The following is a 15,320-nucleotide window of genomic DNA, read 5'->3' on the forward strand; positions in this document are numbered from 1 at the left end:
TTGGATGTAATAGAGCGAAATTAAATTTTTTGGATTTTGATGACGTGATTAAGTTCATAAAATCAATTTTTTTGATAACACCGGCAAAATTTGATCCGATTTTATTGGAATTTTTTTTTGAAACCCACTAATTTTGGAGCAAACTTTTCGTCCATGTTGTTAGTTTTTCGCTACCATTCACGTATGTGTTTAATTCCAGGATCAAGCCTTCACATTCTTGAAGCCTATTATAGGTAGGTTAATTTTGACCACAAAGAAAAGTATGACCCAAATCCCTAGCTATCATTTATGTGCTTGATTCCGGGACCAGGACTCCACATTCTTGAAACCTATTAGAGCTAGGTTAATTTTGATCACAAATTTGAAAAATACGACCCAAATTTAGTAGGATTACATACTTGGTTTATCAAAATTGGATAAAATTTGGATGTGATAGAGCAAAATTAAATTTTTTGGATTCTGATGACGTCATAAAGTTTAAAAATTCGACTTTTTTGATAACACCGGCAAATTTTATCCGATCTTATTGGAATTTTTTTTGAAACCCACTAATTTTGGGTCATTCTTTTCAGCTGTGATGTCAATTTTTCGCTAGCTATTATTTATGTGCATGATTGCGGGACTAGGACCCCACATTCCTGAAATATATTAGAGCTAGGTTAATTTTGATCACAAATTTGAAAAATATGACCCAAATTTTGTAGGATTACATACTTGGTTTATCAAAATTGGATAAAATTTGGATGTGATAGAGCAAAATTAAATTTTTTGGATTCTGATGACGTCATAAAGTTTAAAAATTCGACTTTTTTGATAAAACCGGCAAATTTGATCCGATCTTATTGGAATTTTTTTTGAAACCCACTAATTTTGGGTCATTCTTTTCAGCTGTGATGTCAGTTTTTCCCTAGCTATCATTTATGTGCTTGATTCCGGGACCAGGACTCCACATTCTTGAAAATTGGATAAAATTTGGATGTGATAGAGCAAAATTAAATTTTTTGGATTCTGATGACGTCATTAAGTTCATAAAATTGATTTTTTTGATAACACAGGCAAATTTGATCCGATTTTATTAGAATTTTTTTTGAAACCCACTAATTTTAGAGCAAACTTTTCGTCTGTCATGTTACTTTTTCGCTACCGTTCACCTATGTACTAAGTTCACCTATATGTAAGTTAATTTTGATGTCATAGAGCGAAATTAAATTTTTTGGATTTTGATCGCGTCATTAAGTATGATTATTATCTGAATTATGACCATTCATTATCAACGGTTGTTTTCAAGCATTTTCGACAGTTGATAATATCAGTGGCGTAGCGTGCCTTGTCGGGGCCCCGTATAAAATTTTTTTTGGAGGCCCTTATATGGAGGTAAAGATTTTTCACAAAAGAAAAAAAATATTGTGAGAAGTAATATTTATTTATCACATAATTTACCCATTTTACAAATAAAAATCGAATTTTAAATATTCACTCTCCTTGCCTTTTTATCGGCAAACTGATTTATTAAATCATTTATGGCTGATGATGATTTTAGTTTTTCTAAAGTTTCTGCCTCTATGGACAATAGTGAGATGTCTGACAGCCGTTCTTGTCCCATCGAAGTTCTTAAGTAATTTTTTATTAGTTTTAATTTTGAAAAACTTCTTTCTGCCGTTGCGGTTGTAACTGGAAGGGTCAAGAATAAAAAGCATGCTGTGATTACCTCGGGAAAACTGGATGCAAGACTATTGAATTTTACTAGCAATAATTCAATGAGTTCTTTAATGGAATAAATTTTTTTAATTTCAGAATTTAAGCATGTTTTTAGAGCCTTTAATTGGTCACAAAGATTAAGTGAGATGTCTTTACTGTATTTAGCAGACAGTTTTCCGGAAGCGTTTAATATCTCTTCGCTTGAAGAAGATAGGACTTTCTCCGGTTGTAATATTTCGAATATACTACTCAGGTTGCAAAGGCTCTGAAATCTTTCTTTAGTTTGAGAAATTAATATATCTAAACAGCAATAGTATACATTGACTTTGAAATAGGATTCCGGGTCGGAAATTCTCTCATCTTGTGATAACTCATCAAAAAAACGCTTCGTTATCTTTCGCCTACTGTTTTTAAAAACAGTTGTTACCCCCCACTTTTTTGCTAAATCTTTGGATTCATTTAGCAAACTATTAAATAAATTCGGAAGGAATTGCTTTATAGAATTTTGTCATTTGTAAAATAAAATAAATTAGAAAGTTTTTATTCTTTTTCCTTACACACTTTGGGGGCCCCCGTGGCCCAGGGGCCCCGTATAATTGATACGGCAAATACGGCGGTAGCTACGCCCCTGGATAATATCCTCTCTATTCTTCTTATACAAGTAAAATTATCAAAAACTTCCAAAATATGTGGTTTTTTGAGATTTCTCCATAATGTAGGTATTTTATAATAATAACATGCATCCGTGTAAGAGCAGGTAGATTGCGGCTTACAAAACGAGCGAGGGGCGAGGTTAAGATAACTTAAGCGATATGTTTGTGATTGAGTGGTTATCTAACTACACCAACTTTCAATGCTAAAAACAGGAGTTGAGTTTTCTGTCCTTTGTCCGGAAATTTGGTATAAATACTCCACTATGGGTTGTATGCCACACCATTTAAAAGAAATGAAACAAATTCTATAATAATTAGTAATTAAAAGCCATTAATTTCGTATATGAATAATACATAATGAAAATTAAAAAATCGTACATCACAAACTATAAATTACATTATAAAACTAATTTATTTATAAATATGTAAAATACATTTATAGGTAGGTAGGTTTATATTTTTAAATATATATATGTATAATTTTTTTTATAAAATAACATCAAGTTTTAGAATAATGTGCTTACAAATTACATGACACAATTGGATGAGCTAAATCCGGAAAACAGATAGTATGCACTGAAGCAGAAAATTGGAGTCTGACCGCTGGGACAATAGACATTTATCATCAACGAAGCATCAATTGAGTACAGCTCGGCAAAATTACTGTTATCTCTGTTACTCTTTTATAAATATTTTATATATATATAATGTATTTCACCAGAAATAATATAACTTTATATACCTAGATATTTATAATAATAATTTTAAACACTCATTAAAATTTTAAATTTTTATATCCTGTGAAATATATATAAAGTATATTAATTTTAGTCACAAGTTTGTAACGCTTAGAAATATTGATGATACGAACAAAATTTCGGTATAGATCAAACTCATTTTTTACGCCCTGATCACGCTATGGAAATTTAAGTTTGATAAATCTTTTCGTTTTTGAGTCATCGTGTCCACGGACGGACAGGCGGACGAGCAGACAGATAAACAGACGGAAATGAACTAATAAGGTGATTTTATTAACACCTATATCAAAATTTTGGTCATAGCATCAATATTTTTAACTGTGACAAACTTGGGACTAAGTAATTGACATTATAGTTACATAGACTGAGTGTCAAACAATTTTAATCGTGCCAACATCTGAGGTAATTGCTTAGGTCAAATGATAAATATTTTTTTAAGTCAAAAAGCGAAAAAGTTGGGTGAAATCACGATGTTTTATGTAAACCATTTTGTTTAACAGCTCAAATCTAAAAATTTAACATCGTAAGGAATATTAAAAAATTTACCTGCTTATAAAGGGCATTGATGAGAATGTATATACAAGATAGTCCTAAGAAAAGGTAATCTTTTAGAAACGTCCTTCCGGAATGTATTTTTTGCGAACACCTCTACAACCATAAAACCAGTTGTAATTTATTGATACAAATAAATTACAACATATTTTGTATTTGAAATTAAAATACGTTTTGAATTTTATTTTGTGTAGGTCAATTTTATCTATAGTCAAGTAAAACAAACATTTTTATTTACTTTTATATGGTTTAAGTGTGTTTCGAAACAAACTATATACAGCTCAAATAAAATAAAAGAACATTTAACTCATAATGTTATTATTATTATATTATTATTTTTGTTGTTATATAAAAATACTCACTTGTTCTTTTGTCTGCATGAATATATTACTTGCTCATTTCTGTAAATTCGTTTCTAGCTCATAGACAAACAAAATTCTATGTAAACAATTCTTCATTCTTTATACCTACGTTTTAAATATGTAAACTATACGGAGAAATATTTAACTCCGTAATCGGAAGTAATCAAAATCTAGATGGCTTCTTCATGGAAATATATCGATTTTACATGCATTCTTTCATGAGGTAGTGCAATTTTCGCTTCCTATTTTTAATTCTATTACTGCAAAACTTACTTAATTACTTCAAGTTTAGATATTAGACGTTACGTCTGAATTCATTCGGTTTTGTAGAACTGAAGTAACTGTGTATTATTTTTTTGCTTGTCATGTAAAATTTAGATATGCAACTTGTCTGTTTATATTGTGAAAGTAGTTGCATACATACTTTTTTTTTTTTTTTTTTTTATTATTAAAATTGGCTTCAGCAAATTTGCTATACAGCCATTATCCAAATAAAGTATACAATTTTATTACAATAAATAGTTAAATAATAAATACATCAGAAAAACAAAAATTTGACGTTCAGGAGAAAAAAAAAGTGTAATTTAGAAATTAAAAAATAAAAATAAATTATATTCTAGTATCCAAAAAATAAAAAGATGACTCTCGAACAAACAAACAAACAAACAAAAAAATTATATAAATACAATATGAAAATTGCGAATAAAGAAAAAATAAAAAAATTCAGTTAAAAAAAACAGTAGGAGAAGACAGAGAAGAGAAAAAAAAAAATTAATAAAAATACAAATAAATGAAACGTACTTTCTATTTTACGAACACAAGGACACATGGAATTAGACAGGAAGTTCGTCGTCGGGACCCGTCGAGACTGTATACAAAGGAAATATCACGAAAAAACACATAGGTTGGGGGTCGCGGAAGGGTTGACAGTAGAGGGGGCTACACACAAATTTGTTTATTTATTTATTTATTTTATTTATTTATTTATTTATTTTTTATTATAAAACAAAAAATAGATAAGAAGGGGGGGAGTTATATTTAAATTTGAAATTTGGACTTGTTGAGGAAGTTGCAAATTGCAGAGAGGATTTCAAGCTTATTTAAAGATAGGAGATGGGGAATATAATACGGACCAAAAACACCCATACTGGCTAGGGAGCTTAGAAGAATAGGTCTATGCTGATTAAGGAATGGGCAGGCGAACGTTATGTGATTTATGTCACAATAATAATATCCACATCTACATCTGCTGTCTGGGACAATATGTATTCGATGTAGATGGGCAGGTAACGAATTGTGGCCTGTTCTCAAGCGACCAATCATTGTTATGTTTTTCCTGCCCACTTCCCATTTGTGGAACCATGTTTCAAGTGATGGCGTTGGTTGTATATCATGTAGCTTACGCCCTTTAGGCGATGTATTCCACATTTGGGTCCATTCGCTCAGCATAGAACTTTTGCAGATAGCCCACAGATCTTGTGCGGGTGGAGGTGAATTATCTTCTGGTCCAATATGAACTGCGTCCCTAGCCAACATATCAACAAATTCGTTCCCACGTATACCAATGTGTGATGGACACCACACAAAAGCAACGCAGAAACGTTTTTGAATTAGTTTCAGTACGGTGTTTTTGATTAGTACTATGAGGGAGGGAGTTTTAGAGGTGATGCAATTTTGTTTTATAAGCGAGAGAGAACTCAGCGAGTCGGATATTATAGCTGTTTTTCTAATACTGTTTGAGTCCACGTATGCTAGTGCCTCCAAAATGGCAACGCATTCCGCAGAGAAAATTGAAAAATGTTCTGATATACTAAGTGTGGCAGAATGCGCACCACAATGAAAAGCAACGCCCACTCGTGAATCTACACTCAACTTAGAAGCATCTGTATAGATGTGGGTATAGTTGGGGAGAATTGAGGAAAGGTAATCATTGAAAGTGGAATTGACGAAGGGCGAGCCATAGTTTGCATGTCCGCTGTCAAGTCCACAATCAATAAATACCGGGATTTCCGTATATCGGGATGGAAAGTCAAAGGTGAAGAAGGGAGATAAAAGAGATTGATAAATGGGGATTACTGCAAATACACGATAAGCCACCAAGAGAAGAGGGAGATTTTTATTTCTCCAGTAGGCCGAATTTGTACAAAGCTGGTTGAGTTGGGCAAGTTTTGGAATTTGCGTTTACGCAAACGTTTGTAAGGATTTGGACGACGAGTATAGGACAAGATCATCTGCGTATTGCAGGAGTTGAGAGGGAGGCTGAATTACATTCTGTAAGCCAGAGGTATAGATATTGAAGAGAAGGGGACTCAAGACTGCACCTTGGGGTAAGCCCATTGATGCAGTTCTAGGACCGGATAAATGATTTTGGTAGTTGACGGTGAGATGACGAATTTTTAAAAATTCGTAGATGAAAGAAGTTAGTCCAGGGGGAGCCGACAGAGACGTGAGAATGTTAATGAGAATATTAATGTCAACATTATCGAAGGCTCCTTTCACGTCAATCAAGCAGCAAACCAGGTATCCATTCTCGGAGAGAGAAATCTGGATATCAGTCAAGAGTACAGAAAGGTTATCTAGGGTAGAGGCATTTTTACGGAAGCCTCGTGAGTATGGTGGAACGATGTTATTGTATTCACACCACCATTCCAACCTGTTTTTTACTAGATGTTCCATAACCTTTGATACGCACGAGGCTAGCGCAATGGGACGGTAAGATTGGTGTATATTAGGGTCTTTATTGGGTTTAAGGATTGGAATGATCATCGTATGTCTCCATTCGTCGGGGATAGATGAGCTACTAAGTAGTTGATTTAATATTGACAGAAAAGATGATATTGTACTGTCCGACAAGTTTTTCAACATACTATAGGATATGTTATCCGGGCCAGGAGACGAATCCACTAGACCGGACAACACACCCCTTAGCTCACATATTCCGAACGGACGATCCATAGGATGATCATTTTGGGCGGGCAGGGTTTGAATAGGTATAAGGGCAAAGTCTGGAGTCAGATTTTGTAAGAAATCTAAGATCCAACCCTGGTTTGATGGAAAAGGAGGATATGGGTTGATAGCCCCCCTATACATCTTAACCTTATTCCAGATCTCTTTAATAGGCGTACTCCTGGAAAGACCTTCGCAAAAAATCTTCCAGGAATTCCGCTTTTTTTCCTTAAATAGACGCCTGGTTTGTGCCTGGGTTCTTCTAAAATTACAAAAATTATCCTGTGTAAAATTGGCCTTGAGAGACCTCAAGGCCTCCTTCCTGGTTTGAATTTGCAATTTACATTCGTCATCCCACCAAGGTGTTGGGGAAAACGGTTTTTTTGGACATTTGGAATTTGGAATGGCTATATCCCCAGCAGAGACCAAACTTTGATGAAAACTGGAATACCATTCCAAGGGATTATTATCGGATGTGGGGGGTGGAAGAAAGTCGTCTACAGTACGAGAAAACAGAGGCCAATCTGCTCTCTCGAACTGTCTACGGGGGGTATGTCTGGGGAGGAATAAATTATGACGATGATTTAAGGTTATTAAAATGGGAAAATGATCGCTACCATAGCTATCATTTAATGTATGCCAGAACGAAATTAAGCTTAGGTGAGGAGAACAAAAAGAGATATCGATAGCAGATGATCTTTGTTGAGGTGAAGGAATAGTTGTCGGTGATCCGTCATTCATGCAAACCAAGTTATTGGAATCCATGAATTCCATTAGAATATCACCTCCTCTATCGGACGCAGTGCAACCCCATAGAGGATGATGATAATTTAAGTCACCGGCAATTATTACAGGTTCGGGAACATTCTGAAACATTAGGTTAAGTTCTTCGGAAGATAAAATATTTTGAGAAGAATTGTTGTAGATGGAAACTATAGATATGCCAGCAACTCTCACCGCGATTACCTGGAAAAAAGGGTTATTCGACTCAATCGGAATAAGTTGAGCCGAAACACCCCTCCTTACAAGAATCGCAGTGCCACCATAGCCATCATATCTATCATTCCGGAAAATTTGATATCCGCGAATTTTTGATGTTGAGGTTGGTTTTAGCCAAGTTTCACTAAGCAATACAACATCAATGGGATAGGTAAATAAAATGAGAGCCAGGTTGGATTTATTTTGATTGATGCTTCGGATGTTCCATTGAAGCAGTTTGAGTTCTTGGGACACCTGATCCATTAGTGATTTTATTTATAATAGTTTGTACAATGTTTGTTTTAATAGTCGGGTCTAATTCAAAAGAGTTCAAAACTGAGATTAGTGTAGAAAAAAATGGGTCGTTGGGGGAGGGTAAGGTAGTAGAAGTAGATGGAAAACTATAAAATATGGGAGAATTCGACCTACCGTTGGGGTTAATCAACAAATTATCAATTTGGGCCGCAATAGGATTTGTAAGGGGAGTGGAGTCTTTTCGTTTCTTAGGAACAGGGGCGGTAGTTGGTGAAGTAGTAGCCTTAGAGTACGTCCGTCGAATTGTTTGTCTAGTCGTTGTGGCGATTGGAGAAGAATTATACGACAGCAAAGGAAATTGTTGCGGGGTAGACGACACATTAATAGGATTAGGAAGGGTTACATTGCTTAAGATTTTAGGTACTTTACCACTGGCTTCAAAATATGTTAAGCCATCTGAGGCCATAATTTTTTTGATGGCAACTTGCCTTTTATACTCTGGGCAGTTCTTATAGGTAGCAGAGTGGTCACCATTGCAACTAATGCATATTTTAGGTAAGCTGTCATCTTTAGTGCAATTCAATGATTGGTGGTCTTCGGAACATTTGGCACATCGTGGAGAGCTTTTACAATTTTTGGTAATGTGCCCAAATCTACAGCAATTGTAACATTGGGTCACGGGAAATGTGTACATTTCTACGGGACGGGAACAATAAAATAGGGTAATATAATCGGGAAGATTTCTTCCTTCAAAGGTTACTTGTATGGTAGAGGAAGGTTTATAGGATGGTGTGCCATCGGGGGATGTTGTTCTTCTTGACATTCGATGAACTTTTAGGATGTTTATGTTTTTGTTGTTTTTCATATTATCAAGAATAATTTGTTCATCAATATTTTCATCGATGTCTTTAACAACACCCACTCGAGTGACACAGTGGGTAGGAACATAGGCACGAAGGTTTTCAGTTTTTAGTACGGGATTGTCCAAGAAAGAGTTAGCGGCAGTACGGGAGTTAAATTGGATACAAATCCTATTGCGTCCCAAGTTTTCTATTTTCACAATGTTGGGTACATTATTGTTAAACAATATGCGCCCAATTGCCAACGGATGCAATCTTCCTATATTTTTTTCATTTGACTCTACAAATACTTTGAAAGGTCCAAGTGAGTTTATCGAATATTTGTAGACAGGTTTTCCTTTTGTAGAGATATTGGGTAGATCGGGTTTATTATTAACATTTACTGGAGTATCGGGATTGGGAGGAGGGTCATCCAGACCCCTCCGAGAAGGGTCTGGCGGAGGATCATCCTCAGCCACCTCTAAGAAGTTGGTTTTATTTTTAAATATACGCAATAAAAATTTTAATTGAATTTAAATGTACTAAAAGACACGAGTTTTTAGAAAAAATATAGTAGAAACAAATTTAGTATTACAAAAACAGATATATGTATATAAAGTATCCGACTCACCTCAGTTAGTTGTAAACAAAATGGTATATCACAAACAAACAAACAAAAAATTTTAACTATTATGCAATAATATTAATATTGGATTAATCAATTTATTTTATTTTTAATAAAAATATTAATTCTTGTTATTGTTGGCGACAATTAAATATTTATGTCTTCTCTCTATAAGAGTTGTAACAAGAATCGCATACATACTTAAACAATTAATTTTATGTTATGATGCAAATAACTTTTTCCACGCATTTATGATTCTTCGTTCTATTTCATGGAAATTTCTCTGCTTTTCGAATGAGATTTGAAAATATGTATCGGGCTAGAATTTACCACACTGGTTTAGGATCAAAAGATACACTTTTTCCCAGAATTTCAACTCAATTCCTACATTTTTCGAAAAGTTGTCAGAGAAAGTTGAAAATGTGAGGTCGCAGCGGTTTTCTTGAGATATTGAGGTTATTTTGCTATTTTCAGGGTTTGATAGCAGAAAGGTTGATGCAGAAATTCTTAACAAACAATATTTTTTTTTCGTCTCAAACCGATCAATTGAAGCAGAGATATTCAAGAAAACGTCACCAAATAAAAACAATGTAGAGATAAAATCGCGATTCATCCCACTGTAAATTTGATACTTATTATCGAAACTTGTAACCTTTTTCCATATTTTGTATGTCCATGATATGATAGTTTGTTGCAGAAATAAGTTTATATGTTTTTATAATTGTAAGGCAGATCACGTACTGAATTGCCAGATTTACTGTCTAGATTTTGTGCTGTTTTACGAGAAATATTTTTTATGTTTTAGAAAAAAAAACAAAAACAAAACAACAGAGGGAATGGAATGTGTTTTCTTTTCTGTTGTAGTCATGATAAAATGTAGATAAAATGTGTAGTAAAGTAATATTCTTTCTTTATTAGCGTTTTTGTTTTTTTTCATTTAGATTATTATATGCTTGAATACTTGATTAACCAGATAAATGCCTTTTATAAAACAACACCATGAAAACTAATAAAAATAATAATCATCGTCTTTACATTGTTAGTTCGTTATTTATAGACCGTGAGCCTATAACGTACATCAAAGGATGATAATTTGGAATACTGCTGGTAATTTGAAAATCTCAGTCAAGAAATGTAAATACCATCTGTGTATTGGGACCGTAAACATAACGTTATTTCACCTATAATAAGTTAATATTTGGATCGAATTTCGTCCGTATCTAAAAAACTATTCGACCAGTCATCAAATACACTCGATCCAATGACTTTTTGGGTCAAAATTACCTTGTATACTGAGTTTTATCGAAATTGGAGATAAATAAAATTTTTCGATTTTTTGAAATTTTTTTAATGGAAAAACACTTCTGGCACATCACACGCTTTTGGCACATGAAAAACGCTTCTGGCACATCACACGTATTTTTTTGAACCAGTATTTCTATGTATCACAAATTTATACTTGTTGACTATACTTGAGTTGTTTTATCGAGGCCAACATTTAATATAACAAAGTAAATTTTTAAAGCACACAGCTTTTAATTTAAGTAATTCGATCTTTTAATTCTAATTTAAAATAACTTATATTTAGCAAAAATATAAATTCGAATCAATTAAATTGTACTATTAGGCTCGAAAACACATTTAAAACTTGGTCTCGATAAAACAACTCAAGTATAGACTAAACAAGTGAAAACAAACAATTGACTGAGTTAATTGTTGAAATACCATGCATATATAGTCAGTGTTGATTTCTTTATCACATTACACATACAAACATGTGACACATACATAACTGATAATCAAGTATAGTACATATTATAAAATTTCCGCCTAATTGGCTCCCTCACGGGTAAACAGTGATGTTTACGAAAAAATGTTTCAAACAAAAGTTGTTTAATTTTTGATAAGGAACATTTTTTACGTTTAAACTTTTGTTCTATCTCTAACGGTTTACAAGATGGGTCCTACGGACCCAAGACCCAATTGACCTATGATGCTCATTTACGAACTTGACCTCACTTTTAACGTCCTGAGTACGCTGTAAAAATTTCAGTTCGATATCTTTTTTCGTTTTTGAGTTATCGTGTCCACAGACGGACGGACGGACGGGCAACCGGAAATGGACTAATTAGGTGATTTTATGAACACCTATGACAAAATTATTTTCCTAGCATCATTATTTTTAAGCGTTACAAACTTGGGACTAAACTTAATATACTATGTATATTTCATATATACATGGTATAAAAACACCGATGTTAAAATGTGCTTATGTCCATCGGGACTAATAATAAAAAATAAAAATATGAAATTATAAAATATTTCACAAATTTATTCAAGAATTTAAGTAAGTAATAAATCACCCATAGAACCAACCTATAGAAATTTTTTAAGAACTTAGTTTGTAACATTTGGGGTACAATTTCATAAAAAAAAAAAAAATTCATTCAGTATAAGTTGAAATGGATTGAATGCCCACAGCAGTAGTTATACTATTTACAATTGGGATTTCAGATTGAATTCTTCGTATTGCATTTGGAAAAAAAAATTTTGTAAACCAATACATAAATATACGTAGGTATAGTATACCGAAGCGAACCACCTTCGATAAACAAGCGCAACAGAGTACGAATTGAACAACACCCTAACCTAAATATTGTGAGTCTGTATATGTATGTATGGTTATATAAAGTTAGAGAATTTGATATAACGGCCCATTGGGGATGATCACGACCGCAAAGCCATCAACATATATAAAATATATATATACCAAACGAACTTCAACTGTAACACCCTCATAAAAGTGTGACGATTCTCATTCCAATAGCCCTTTTATTGATCAAATCTCCAGTGAATGAATGACTGAAGAAATGTACATTTTTTTGAACAGTGTCGTTCGTTAGACATTTTATTTACTTATATCGCATTAAAAATGCCATAACAACCGTCATTTTTGACAGAAAAACTTTTAAAAATCCAAACTTACGCTCACCATATAACGAAGAAAAATATACCTTACAGAACTAAGCGCATAAAGATTAAGTGCCTTGAGCCTTAGTATAATGTATTTAGTTCCAGTTCTGCTGTGTTCTCATGAAAGGTTGATATCTCAAAATATATTTGGTTTCTATTCTATTTTAGACTCTAAAACGGAACGGAGTCTAATGCTTTTCGAATGAGATTCGAAAATATGTATTGGCATTCGATTTTGTAGAACTGTAGTAACTGAATAATAATTTTTTTGCTTGTCATGTAAAATTTAGATATGCAACTTGTCTGTTTATATTGTGAAAGTAGTTGCATACATACTTAAACAATTAATTTTATGTTATTATTCAAATAACTTTTTCCACGCATTTATGGTTTTTCTTTCTATTTCATGGAAATTTCTCTGCTTTTCGAATGAGATTTGAAAATTTGTATCAGGCTAGAATTAACCACACTGTTTTATGATCATAAGATACACTTTTTTCCAGAATTTCAACTCATTTCCTACATTTTTCGAAAAGTTATCAGAGAAAGTTGAAAATGGTCAGGTCGCAGCGGTTTTCTTGAGGTTATTTTGCTATTTTCAGGGTTTGATAGCAGACAAGGTTGATGCAGAAATTCTTAACAAACAATTTTTTTTTTCGTCTCAAACCGATCAAATGAAGCAGAGATATTCAAGAAAACGTCACCGAATAAAAACAATGTAGAGATAAAATCGCGATTCATCCCACTAATGGTTAAAATTGTATAGAGACCAATTGCGGAAGTAGATAGATAATGTATTATTTAGGCTACATTTACACTGAATAACTCTGTCTGATTTAGACTGCAGAGGATGAAGAAAGCTTAATCCCAAATTTTCATCAAAATCGGTGCTATGGATCAAAATTTATAGATTTCGTCTTTTTTTCTCTTAGTTTACTGGAGTAATAGTGAAGAAAACAGTTCTCTTTTCATACTAAGATTAAATCAAATTTCTACTTTATGGTTCTACTCTTGAATGTTTTCTTAAAGTTAGCAGATTGTTTCCTTTATACAAGGTGTTCTGTTATTGACTGCAGATCGTTGGCCTACAGAATAAGCTCATAAAGACGAAGGAAAAAGTTATTTACCAATTTTGGATCTGGGCCCTAATTTGGGCGCTACAGGTATGACAAAAATTGATAAATTGGTAAATTCACTGACTATCTGTATACAGTAATAATTTTCATTATATAAAATTCAAGGTGCTATAGTCTATAATTTATAGTATATATGACGATTTCTTTAAACGCCACTGTTTTCAAATAATATATGTTATTCTTACGTATATTTTTTTCGATTGGGGAAATTGGGGATTCTTTAATGTCGAGAACATAATAGATGAATTTTAAATTAAAATAAAATGTAGCTTATAGTTGACAAGATTTAAAAATAGTAGGTACCCGCTTTTAATCATCAGTATGAGAATGTGCACAGTGATACGTTAAGTTTTAATTCACATTTTATCACTTACAGTGAGAGTTATGAATTTTTCAGGTTGAAATCGTAAGCATGGATACCCAGTTGCAAGCAACGGCTACGAAATTATATTGGTTTTTGAACTTTTCTAATTTATAAAAAGATGCAAAGATTGAATGATACCAGGGATTTCAATAAAACTTTATAAATACATTTTTTGATTAACAAAGTTTCCAAATATCACAAAAAATTCGTAGATCACTGGACTTTTTATTATTATTTTATCGTTCAAAGCTGGCTGAAAAAATGATGAATCATATAGGTTATCCTATTCAATAGGATATTTCTGTACCAAAAAATCTAGAGAGTTTGATAAAAAACTATCTTAAATATTTAGACAATCTTGTAGTTTAAAATAATACCATAAAAATATAAGTTTGTCGATGATATAAAAACAAAATTTTAATGTAATTATGCTTTCATCGAAGATCCATCATTTGATGAACAGAGACGACTATAGTTAGAGTATTGATGATTGAAGAGCGATATCTATATTATCAAATTTATAAGCATCACTTGCACACAATATATTATATGTTTTTGTAGTTACGTGGTATTGTAAAACTAAAAATATTTCATTACTTGACTACAAAGCATGTATTTGGTTTATATGTATGTACTGTGCAATAAACCAAAACTTTTGTACAATATTATAGGTTTACAATCACCCTAAATAGTCTGCTTTCAAATGAATCACTGTGTATATGTAATAATATACAGGTGGTATATAATTTATATTTTTCATTAAACCCGCCGTTTTGTCATTTTATTTAATGGATTTTCATTCTTTTTTTTTCCTCATACATACATTTTTTTTTTTTTTTAAATTCCTGTGCATTGTTTTATTCATTATTATTATTATTTTTATATTTTGTGTACACCACAATTCTATTATACAACAACACCAAAAATTATTTTACTCATGGGCTCCGCCATACAGAACTCGCTGAACACCGATCGCTACACTACAACAACAATAATTCTAAAATAAAAACCAATGTGCACCCTCCATCCATTCATTCACAGTTTTGTAAATTTTTTTTTTGTTAATGTTTAAATTACTAAAGGTAGATTTGTGTAAATTTGATTTTTATGTGATAGCCACAAAATTACATTTTATAAATATTATATATATATATGCACCAACAATAACTATCGGCTACAAC

This window comes from Chrysoperla carnea, chromosome 3 (genome assembly GCF_905475395.1).
Source record: "Chrysoperla carnea chromosome 3, inChrCarn1.1, whole genome shotgun sequence".
NCBI lineage: Eukaryota > Metazoa > Arthropoda > Insecta > Neuroptera > Chrysopidae > Chrysoperla > Chrysoperla carnea.